Below are 10,712 nucleotides of genomic sequence, written 5' to 3'. Positions count from 1 at the left end.
TTATTTCTTCTCTTGGTCTGTCCCCTTTAAATGGATATAGTGACCTTCTTTGTCTCTCTTAATCAGTTAGCTTGAAACTCACTTTGTCTGCAAATAGAATAGCTACCCCTGCTTTTTTCCAGGTTCCTGTTTTATAGAGCATGGTTTTCCTTCCTTTGACTTTCAGTCTATGAATTTCTTTTAGAATAAAACATGTTTCTTGTATGCAATATTTTGTTAAATCTTTTGTTGTTGTTGTTTTTGTATTTAGTACAGGGTCTACAGGATCTTACTACACAGATCGGACTCATAGTGATTCTCCTGTTTTCAGCCTCCCAAGTGCTGGGATTACGGGCGCACCACTACACCCATTCTCAATGGCTGTCTCAGTGTGCCCTGGAGGTGGGGCCAGCAGGGCATCCTGGGGATGGGACTCCTGGTGCCTGCGTCTGCCTAAGCAGGCACTTTAGTCTGCTGAGTTATCTGGCCGTCCCTTGAATCTTCTTTCTTGATCCATTCTACTAGCCTGTTTTTTCTGATTGGTAAATTGAGACTGTTAACACCGACAGCTATAACGGATGCTTATTGACTTATCCTTCTCATGTTATTTTCCTGTTGTTGGCTCCCTTTTCCCCTCTAATTTCTTATCTTGCCTGGTGGATTCTTTATGTTGAAGCTCAGAGAATTGTAGTACATGTTATCTCTTTCTAGAATGTCATTCAGAATATTTTGGAGTGCTGGTTTGGTGTTCATTAATTCATTAAAGTCACCTTGTCATGGAAGTATCTTATTCCTCCATCAGTTTTTTTTCTTTTTTCTTTTTAGTGCAGGGTCTATAAGGTCTCACTATACAGGTCTGAGTTGTAGTGATCTTCTTATTTTCAGACTCCCAAGTACTGGGATTACAGGCATGCACCACCACGCTCAGTCTCATTTGCCATCTCAGTGCGCTCCAGGGGTAGGGCTGGCACAACAGGGTGGGGATTGAACCTCCGACCCCTGCATCTGTCTAAGCAGTGCTTCAATTCACTAAGCTGTCTGGTCAGCCCACTCCATCGATTTTGAAAGATAGTTCTGTGGAGTACATCAATCTGAGTTGGAGGTTATTTTCTTTTAGGGCTTGAAACATTTCACTGGAAGCTCTCCTTGACTTAAAGGTTTGTGTTGAGAAGTCACTTGTGATTCCGATGGGCTTTCTTTATAAGTGATTTGTTTCTTTTTCTCTAACAGCTTTTAACATTTTGTTCTTGTGTTGAATTTCTGGACTCTTGACTGTTACATGCCTTGATAGATGATATAGATATAGATATAGATATAGATATATAGATACGTATTTTAATCATGTCTACTTGGAGTTCTGTATGCCTCACTTATTCAGATTCTCTTTCCCTCCCAGGGGAGTTTTGGGCTTTGGTGCCTGTGAACAAGTATTTACATCCCTTACACTGTCTCCTGATTTTTCATGGACTCCAATCAGTCTTACGTTATTCTTTTCACCATTTAGCAGCTGCTGGGTTGATCTCTCATGCTTCCTTGCTATTTTCAAGAACTCTTTTTTTTTTTTTTTTTTTTCATGATGGCTAACTGCAAGCCTGTCTTCTATGTGTGAGATTCTGGATTCTGTCCTCAAATTGATTTATTCTGCTACAGATACTCTCAGTGGAGCATTTGCTTGATTTTATGTTATGGATTCCAAATATTTCCTATGTTGGACAATCATGGCTTCCATCTCCTCTATTTTTTAAAAAATCTGTATCTGCTCTGCAGTCACCAGGCATTCTATCTCTGTAGTTAGCTGAGAAATTATTTCTGATTTGATTTTTTTCTAGAGCCTCATTCATTTGCTTTGTAGTTACCACTTTAGAGAGGCTGAGTGGGTGGCTTTCAGATTGTCCTACTTATTGCCCCTGGGTTTGCTTTTGGTGAACTGGATGCCTAGGTTACATCTGTTTAAATGCCTTGTCATTTTGCATTTTTTAAGTTTAATTTCTGAGTTGGAGTTTATAAATTGCCTATGGTGAGTTGCTTTTTCTCTAGGATTTAGAACGCTTAGGAACTCACTACTTCTCAGAGGTGTCTTCCAGGTATAGCTGATTTAGGTTTTGAGTCTGTTGCAAGGCCTTACCTCTTCAATTTGTTGTAGATGAGGAATTGATGCCTACTTACCCATCACAAGGTTCTTTGGTACTATGTCACAGTATTTTCTGTGACTTTTAGGCAATCTCAGACTTGGCATACTAGGAAGGACAGCTGGTTAAAACAACTATGTCACTTTGGTTAAAGCAGTATAGTGAGTGACAACAGTGGCATCACACACAGCCTAGAGAATGATAAGCTGAGGTAACCATTAATTTGCCACCTTTAACAACATCAACTATATTTGTAGTTATACAGCAAAATCTAAAACAAACAGAAAATTGTGTAGAGTAAATAAGCCCTCGTTATATAATTTTACCCTGACAGGAGAAAATTAAAAGAGTTAAGGAAAAAAGCAGAGAAATAGAGAAAGAAGAAGAGACTGGAAGCAAGAAGGGGGACGAAGAAAGATCACATAAACTTTGGGAAACTGGTGAAGAACACAGGAGGGAAAGAAGAAATAAAAGGAAGAATTGTACAGAACAACAACCACACTCACACTCACATAAAAACAAGATCAATAATGCAGAGGAAAATAAAACAAAAACAAAACAACAAAAACAGGAAAGAAAAGGTCAACTTCCAGGTTTGTCTCTGCTGTCACTAGTAGCCAATGTGTAAGACAGGGCCCAGATCTGTCTTGATTTACCCCAGCAAGCCAGCAGTGGCTTTATGGCGGCATAATGGATAATCTCGGTGATCCCGCAGCTTTGCTTTCCCTAAAGTTCAGGCTGGTCTCTGGCTGTGAGCGTGGGACCAGACCTGTTCAGCCTATAGCCACAGTGTACTTCCTGTGGGCTTGAACTCAGCTGAGAGCTGCTAGCTGGATTTAGTAACTGTTCTAGGTTCCAAACTCCGTGGGACCCTCTCCAAGATGGCTGATCAACCTCCCTCTCCTATGGGATGGCCAAATCCACTTCACTCACCAGCCAGTGCAGTCCACGGCATCCCCGTTGCTCTGCTGCACCCCTGCATGGAAACCTCAGGGTCACCAGCAGTCTCTGTGAATCCACACCCATCCCATGCAGTGAGTCCCAACTCAGGGAGAAGGCGCCTCCTGCTACCTTCTTCCTCCCTCAAGTTTCTCTTTGCTCTCCTCATGGACTTCAGTTCTCACTTCAGAGCCGTCCTGGTCCAGGACACCCACCTCCCACTTCTTTTCCTTGCGTTACTATTTTTCAGTATCTAGACAGTGAATCTAAAGGATGCTCTTTGTCTACTTCTCATCACTCTGTCATCTTCTTGGAAGTCTCAGAACAAATTTTAAAAGCATCCACAAGAGCCAGTGATATAGTTCAGTGGCACAAGTGCCTCCGTGGCAAGTGCCAGGTCCTGAGTTCAATTCCCTGTGCCAAAAAATAAAAAGGTTCATGAATGTAGGCCAGTGCAAAGATGGCTCTGGGCTTAATTCACACACACACACACACACACACACACACACACACACACACACACTACCACCACCACCACCTTATGTATATAAAAATGGAAAAGCTATCTGTCAAAACTTAGAAGAGATATTCATGACCGTCAGGTAGAATTTGGCACTTGCACTGTTTGGCAGCATCTAAATCCTTGCTCCCCCAGGTTACCAGAACTAGAGACTATCCCTGATGAGTTATGAGTACAGTTCACACAAAAATTGCTCGCCGGGCTCCAGCCACAGGATCCCTACTTAACGAGCAGGCCTGGTCCTGCATTCCAAGAGCAGTAAGAAGTGATGGCTTTTGTTTTAGGTTAGAATGCTTGATATAAATGTTTTAAATTTCTGCTTTGACTTTACTAATGCTCTGACTCCTGACGTTGCTCACATGGAGAAGAGAATCCCTCCAGATGTAGTCTCCTCCACCACCTTTTCTTCCTCCTCCTCCTCCTCCTCCTCCTCCTCCTCCTCCTCCTCTTCTATTCCTCCTCTTTTTCCCAGTCCTGGTGCTTTAACCCAAGGCCTTCCCACCAAGCTACATCTCTGAACTTTTTATGCTTTATTTTGAGACAGGGCCTTCCTAAATTGCCAGGCTGAGCTTGAATTTGCCATCCTCCTGCCTCAGCCTCCCAGAATGCTAGTGTTACATGTGCAAACCACCACACCCAACTCTGTAGTTCTGTCTGCTGCAGGAAAGAATCACAGGCTGGCCCTTATGTGTTCTTGTGTTATCCAGCTCGGCTCCTCAGGAAAGGCCCTCAGGGGCCCGTGGCCACTGCAAAGCAGCCTCGCTGCAGAGGAGCGCTGAGTAGAAAGCCCCCACAGGGCCCTAGGACTTTAAGAAGGAATTCAGAAATGCTAGTTTAAAAGAAGCTCATCTTAAAACAAGCCCAAGGGCCTGGGCCAACTGTCAGAACTGCAGAAGGAATGACTATGAGAGTTAAATGCAATGTTTACTTTAACACAGGTAAAAAAAGAAAAATGAGTTAGTACTGTAATTGAAGAAATTTACTTGCAAATTACCCTGCCTACCTCTGGCCACCACATCAGAGTCACCATCCCAGGGCTCACCTAGGACCCCGCCAGCCACAGCCCCTTGAGACTCACCCAGCTGTCCACAGGGTTAGCATGCCGGAGTTACACTGAGGGATCTGTATCTTTCTAGACATGGACACAAACCCAAGCTGGCTTGGGACAGAGGGAAGCAAAGCGGCTCTGAAATGGGTCCCATGCTGGGAGGAGATGGACTCAGATATAAACAGCAGCGAAGGTGTAATCTGGCATTCATTTCAGAAGTGGAGAGTGGAGAATCACGAGATGCTTATAATTAAAAATGACTTGAGTATTTAATTTACAGATTAAGAATCAGAGGCCCACAAGGGGAAAACTATAGGACTTTGAAAGGCATTAAAAATAGCTAAGTAGCCAGGTGTGGTGGCACATGCCTGTAATCCCAGCACTCAGGAGGCTGAGGCAGGAAGATAATTGCAAGTTCCAGACCAGGCTGGGCTACAAAGTTAGCCCAAGGCCAGCTTGAACTACCTAGCAAGACCCTGTTTCAAAAAGACCAAAAAAAGAAAAAAAAAAAAAAAATGAAGTGAGTGAGCCAGAGATGCCATGCTCACAAATTAAATTTATACCATAAAGATAACAGTTTCACATTTATCTACGATGTTAATATAGTTACTACCAAAATAACAACAGTTGTTTATGGAAATGGATAAACTGACTCTGAAATGTTTATGGATAAGCAATAGGCTGAATAGTCACGATGTCTTAGACTAGGAGACTTCCTTACTGCCGACAAAGGTTATTGTAAATCGAAAGCTGTTAAGAGAGTACGGGTCAGGTGTGGGGGCACATTTGGGCGGCTAAAGCCAGAAGGTGGCTTTCACAGCCACCCTGTGCTACATCCTAGTGAGGTCATCCCAGCCTACATAGCAAGACTCTGTCTCACAAAAAACTGAAAAAAAAAGCAATGTGTATTTTGGGCCTTGAGATAAAAAGGATTTCTTTGGCAAGGTGCAAATAGTACAACTACCAAACAAAAGACTAATCATAGAAACTATATCGAAATGAATAATATCTATTTATCAAAGATACCTTAAAGTGAATAGCAAAGTTATGAATTAGGAGGTCTTTGCTACAAATTGGTATTCAAGATTAGCATTAAGAGTAGATGAAGAGTCCCGGCTATTATGGTTTGCGTCTAGGTGTCCCCCCAAAGCCTCGTGCAGTCACAGGGCAGCTTCTGGGGTCTGTGACTGATTACTGTGGGTGTGGCTGCTGCACCTTCCTCGGGGGCAGGTAATCTGTAGTACAATGTAAGGAGGGTGGCTGCTGCACCTTCCTCGGGGGCAGGTAATCTGTAGTACAATGTAAGGAGGGGAGAGAGGCCAGCTAGTGCTGGAGCTGCTGCCCCTTCCTTTGCTCTTTGCTCTTTGCTGCCAACATGAAAGGCTGCCCTCTGTCATGTGCCGCTCTGCCTTGGAGCCAGCTGAGTATGGACTGAAAGGTCCACTGCCTGTCAGCTAAATAAACCTTTTCTTCCTTAATTTTGGGTGTTGGGTATTTTGTCCCAGCAACAAGAGAAGAGTAATTAAGATATCAGCCAATCAATAAACAACAACAAAGAGGACGCATAACCGGGGCAAGGGAAGGAGGAGCAGGTCTTTCTGAGGAGGGGTGACTGTTACTTTGGCTGTTAGAGTTTGGGCCTTAAGTGGCTCCTGAAGGTCCATGTGTTACATGCTTAGCTTCCCTTAGCCCAGGGTGTCTTTCAGCTGCTGAGGTGCACCCTCTGGGGGTGGAGGCCTGGCTCCTTCTCCCCCATCTACTAGTTTCCAGCTTCAGCCAGGACATGAAGTTTTCCCTGTCCCTTTCCCCCTAGAGACCTAAAAACAATGAGTCCACCTCCCAAACTGTGAGCCCAAATGGACCTCTTTCTCCTTAGAAGGTGATTCGCTGGGGTATTTGTTACAGTGATAGAAAACAAATGCAGTGGTGAGTAAGCATGTGGAAGAGTCAACCTCATCAGCAATCCAGGAAGCTGCAAATCAGGACCATGGTGCCAGGTTTTAGCTGCATTGTGACTGACGACGCCTGCTGTTGGGGAAGATGCAGGCAGCAATGGTCTTGCACATGCAGAGGGGGGAAAGAGGGTGGTGCCAGCCTGGAGAACACTTGGCCTAACCCAGTAACGCCAAACATGTGTACTTCTGGCAGCATGATGATGCTCTACTTCTATTATTTATTTCTTTATTGTGCAGTACTGGGGATTGAACTCAGGACCCTGTGCTTGCCAGGCAAGTGCTTATTCTACTGAGCTCTCTCCCTAGCCCTGATGCTCTATGTTTAGACTTATACCCCAGGCAACTTCATTTTATGTGTGTATCTTTCATTAGAACACGTTTGCCATCTATAACAATTCATCATAGGGAATCTGTACCTGCTCGTATTCCTCTTTTATTCCCATGCCTTCCTCCATCCTCTCTTCTCCCCATTTATAAAATGCTCTTTTCCACCCCTCCTCCCTTCCTTCCACTGCCCTCCCTGGCTCCCCCTCCCATCTGGACGTGTCCTCCCTACTTCCCAGCGACTCTCCTCCACATCGTTTCATAGCCAAGGAAACCTCTGCATGAGTACAGCAAGAGATACATGCAAAGCCACAGAAGCCCCATGACCATGGCCAGACAGGCAAGCAGCGCTATTGTCACGCAACGGAATGCTGGATGCCAGTTTCATGTAATATTTTCCATTTATTTACTGTGGCATAACAAATCACCTCAAAATTTAACTGGTTTAAAATCTAATTATTAGGGCTGGGCTGCAGGTCAGAGGTAGAGCATTTGCTTAAAACTAGGTTTGATCCTCTGATTAAAAAAGAAGAGGAAGCGCAGGAAGAGGAAGAGGGGGAAGAAGACAAAAGAACAACTTTTGGGGACAGCCGTTTGGTTTTGTGTGGTTTGGGGCAGTGGGTTTCTGGCAGGACTCAGCTGGCCCTCTGCTCCATGTGGCCCCGTGGGAGCTCGTCTGGTGGCAGCCAGCTGCCGATCTGAGGCCCCAGGCAGCTTCGTCACAGGTCTGACTCCATGGCACAGATGGCAAGAAGACTGGGCTCAGCTGGGAATGTCCCCAGTGGCCTACATGTGACCTCCTCAGCCCCCTGGCCTTGGACTCTTCCGTGGTCCAGGCTCCCAGGGTATCTGAGAGACAGGAAACAGAAATGACCAGGTTGTTAAGTCCTGGCCCCAGAACCTGGCCCCACACATTCCACAAGATTTTATCAGTCAGATCAGACACAGAACCTGCCCAAATTCAAGGGGAAAGGACACTTCCTCTCTCAGACAGACAAGCACCAAATTATTAGCAACCATCTTTAATCTATATCAAATATAGATAAACCTCCAAGTTGGGGGTTGAAAATAAATACTAGCCAGGCATGGTGGTATACACCTCTAATCCCAGAACTTTGGAGGCTGAAGCAGGAGGATCACTGAGGGTTCGAGGCCAGCCTGGGCTACATAGAGTTCAAGGCCACCCTGGACTACAGAGTGAGAACTTGTCTCAAAAAACAACCCCCCAAAAATCAACATAATAAAAATAAATACTAAGAGATTGCTTGCCTGGGATGCTTTTTTATTAAAAAGATTTTTTTAAAAAGGAAGGAGCCAGAGGCTGTGATGCATTCTTGTAGCTTCTAGGAGGATCACTGGAGCCCAGGAGTTCAGGACCAGAAGGCAACAACTCGAGACCTTGCTTTCTTTTCTTTGCTCAGCTGGGGATGGGGGAGTGCCCACCTGTAGTCCAGCACTTGGGAGACTGAGGCAGGAGGGCCACAACCTTGGGCTCACAGGGCGCTGGGCTTCGGTTTTGGTATTTGGCTCCAGTCAGTAACTGGCTTTGGTCTTTTCTGGCCAAACAGCCAGGAGCCTGTCATTTCCATTTGTGACATCCACAAACGGGCAGCTCATCAAGGAGCCTCCTCAGTCCCTCCTCTGCCTTGCCAGTGTACGTCTCTGTGATGCCCCCAGGGGGTCACGCTTGTTACTGACAACTCAATGTCCACCCCCTTTCTGGCGTGGACACTTCCAGGTCGAGCTGTCTCCGCCCCACTGAGGCCACCGCTGAATTCCAGGCCCCTTGTCTCTCCTCCCTCACACTCCCTGAACACCCCACAGGTCATTATGCCTGGTGTCGTGTGGCCCACGGCTCAGCCCGCCACCTGAGCAGGTGCTTGGTTGGTGCCTCAGCTCCCCTGGTGCATGGGGGGTACCAGCCCCGTGCCCCTTAGGACCAGACCCCGCTCTCGATCCCGGGCCTTATTCCGAGGTCCACACCAAATACAGTGTACACAGGGCCCTATAATCGTTTAAATCAGCATCATTTGAAATCCACAATAGGGCCTCCAGCAAAGAAAGTCAAGCCGTGGTTTTTACTTCACTGGTCTGCTCCTAACGTCACCCTCTTGCTCTCTTACTCCTCCCTGTGCTCGCCGGACTCTTTCCAGTTGCATCCTACACAGCCTCGAAAGTAATCGACCTACCAGTTCTCACACCGGTTAGCAAATTAGGTATTCAATAGGGACACGCGTAAGTGTGCTGTGGCGACACCTGGTGGTGGCATATGCAATGTGCAGCGACCGTCCTAAAGGCAGATTCTGAATTTATCTTTGGAATAAAATTAAATACAGAAATTTCTGGAACTATTCCGGAACGTTAGCGACAATACAGGGTGAACATAGGCGTGCACGTGTGCGTTTCTCCTGGGCATTAAAGGTAGGAATGGTCCAAGACCCCCGCAGGGGACCTTCCTGCACCGCTCTGCGATGTATGTTCCGAATACAGGATATTTAATCACGAGCCGTCAGCTTTCTAGTCTATGAAGTAGGCAGATTTAGTTCCCTTGTGAGTAAGTAAAAAGCGTTGTGTGGATGGCATGCGTGTGTCATGCTATACGGAAGCCAGCTGTCACTGTAACGCAGGTGATTCCTGCAGTCAATTCCCAGCCACCCGGGTCGAAGAATTCCTGGCCGCTTACAGGCCAGACGCAGTATCTGGGCCTGCAACTCACGAGTCCCTCCTCTTCCCAAACGGCTTTAAATCACATGTCCTGTGGGTCAAATTAGCAACTTCTGGCACAATATCTCTCACCCAAGGTCAGTTCTCACCCAGGGGACATTTAGCAACATCTGAAGACATTGATCATCACTGTGAAGGCGTAGGATGCTCCCAAAAGCAGGAGAGGGCTGGGGGTGGCTGCCAAACTTCCTCCTCAGGTGGGGTGTCAGGTCCACACCACGCGCGTGGCTCGCAGAGCAGAATTCTCCTGCATGTTATTGTAAAACACAACCTACAACCACAAACCAGTTCAGCGCGATGCGGTCAGGTGTCCTGTTCCTTCCTTTCTTCTTCTAAACAGAAAATGAAGCTGTCCAGAGCTTTTGCTGGAGAGACAGCAGAATAAGGATTCCTGGCCCAGGAAATGTGTGTTTCCTCCAGGGCTAGAGACTAACAGCAGATGCGCGCTGACAGTGTGGTTACAATACACCTGGCTTTCAAAATGGGGTAGGAGTTCTCTCTCTGCTGCCTCTCCCATAAGAACAAAGACCATTCTCAGCAATCAGACTGTCAAGAGTCCAGAAAATGTCAACATTACTCTGAAAGGATGCAGTTATCATGAAGGGCCCCAGAGGAACCCTGCAGAGGGACGCCAGCCATTTGGGAAGACCCCGAGGCTCCAGGCTGACAAATGGTGGGGAAACAAAGGAGCTGGACACCGTCTGCGCGATCCGTAGCCATGTACAGAACATGACCAAGAGGGTCTCGCTGGGCTTCCACTACAGGATGAGGTCTGCGTGTGCTCACTTCCCCACCCACGTCGTTATTCAGGAGAATGGGTCTCTTGTTGAAATCCGGAATTTCTTGGGTGAAAAACACATTCACCGAGTTTGTATGAGGGCAAGTGTTGCTTGCTCAGTCTCTCAAGCCCAGAAAGATGAGCAAATCCTTGAAGGAAAAGACAGTGAGCTTGTTTGAAATTCAGCTGTCTCGATTCAGCAAGCCACAGCAGTCAAAACAAGGATATCAGGAAATGTTTGGATGGTTTCTATGTTTCTGAAAAGGTAGCAGTTCAGCAACCAGAGGAGTAAGACCCAAGAGTTAGTCCAGCTGCA

General features: G+C 46.3%; 1 pseudogene; it reads left to right on the top strand.

Annotated features, from left to right (window-relative positions):
• The first annotated feature begins 9,915 nt into the window (after positions 1-9,915).
• Positions 9,916-10,688, top strand: LOC101562536 (annotated as a pseudogene).
• The last annotated feature ends 24 nt before the right edge of the window (positions 10,689-10,712 follow it).

Source organism: Octodon degus, unplaced genomic scaffold, assembly GCF_000260255.1.
Source record: "Octodon degus isolate 3935 unplaced genomic scaffold, OctDeg1.0 scaffold00017, whole genome shotgun sequence".
Taxonomy (NCBI): domain Eukaryota; kingdom Metazoa; phylum Chordata; class Mammalia; order Rodentia; family Octodontidae; genus Octodon; species Octodon degus.
Note: the sequence above shows the minus strand (reverse complement) of the source record. Positions and strands in the feature narration are given on the sequence as shown.